The sequence below is a fragment of the Cryptomeria japonica genome, unplaced genomic scaffold (genome assembly GCF_030272615.1).
Source record: "Cryptomeria japonica unplaced genomic scaffold, Sugi_1.0 HiC_scaffold_195, whole genome shotgun sequence".
Classification (NCBI taxonomy): domain Eukaryota; kingdom Viridiplantae; phylum Streptophyta; class Pinopsida; order Cupressales; family Cupressaceae; genus Cryptomeria; species Cryptomeria japonica.
In genome coordinates this window covers 142,347-143,303 of record NW_026729017.1, presented here as the reverse complement: position 1 = coordinate 143,303, position 957 = coordinate 142,347, and the positions used below count along the sequence as shown (strand labels likewise).

General features: G+C 63.5%; 1 non-coding gene across 1 annotated transcript; it reads left to right on the top strand.

The window, feature by feature from the left end:
- Nucleotides 1-265: 265 nt before the first annotated feature.
- Nucleotides 266-384, top strand: LOC131868096 (5S ribosomal RNA). The gene has a single exon (XR_009366589.1). It is a non-coding gene; the product is annotated as a 5S ribosomal RNA (ribosomal RNA).
- The last annotated feature ends 573 nt before the right edge of the window (nt 385-957 follow it).

The window sequence follows — 957 nt, the reverse complement described above, 5'->3', positions numbered from 1 at the left end:
CGTTGCGCCCGAGGTGGTGTGTGGGCACCGCGTTGCAGACGGGACACTGCACGCACACGACGCCCCGTCCAGGTGCACGCACGTAGGCCGGGCCGGGTGCACACCCGACGCCCTAGCAAGGTGCGCGCACCCGGGCAGGGCTCACACTTGGCGAACGGGGCGCACTTCGCGAGGGAGGGTGTGCACCTCGACGGGGGTGGGTGGCCGGGGTGGATTCGCACGTGGGTCGCGGTTTGCTAAGTACACACTGCGACAAGCTCATAACGGGTGCGATCATACCAGCGTTAGTGCACCGGATCCCATCAGAACTCCGCAGTTAAGCGCGCTTGGGCCGGAGTAGTACTGGGATGGGTGACCTCCCGGGAAGTCCCGGTGTTGCACCCTTTTTTAGTTTTTCGCCGGGCGTCGCAATGCTATTTGAATAAACCTTTTGCCCGTTTGCGTTCTCGTCGGGGCCGGGCCGGGCCGGGGTGCGCTGCCCGCACTACCGCGCGCGCGGGGGCGACACCGAGCGCGCACCCGAGGCGCCCCGAGCACACAGGCCACGGTGCAACCCGGGCGTTGTGCGCGCACCCCGGTGCGCCCGAGGTGCTGCGCGCGCACCCAGGTGAAATCGGTGTGCACCTCGGCCAGTGCGCGCTCGGTCGAGTCGCGCACGTTGGCCAAGGTGCACGGTGATGTTTCTTACTCTAAGGTTCCGCACCAGACGCCCGGGACAGGTGAGCGAAGCTGGGCGGGGCCGGGTGCGCGGCCGGGGCAGGTGCACGCAGCTGGAGAGAGCTTTGGAGCACACCAGAGGTGCGCACCTTGGAGCACACTTCGGAGCGCACCAATGATGCGCTCCATTCAAAAGTTTCCTGAAAAGGCAAAAAAAGTTGAGATTATAGAATTTCCCACTTGAGAGATTGTAAAAAAAAAAAATTTAAAATGAAGGAAACGCGGGTGCCAAGGTGTGCG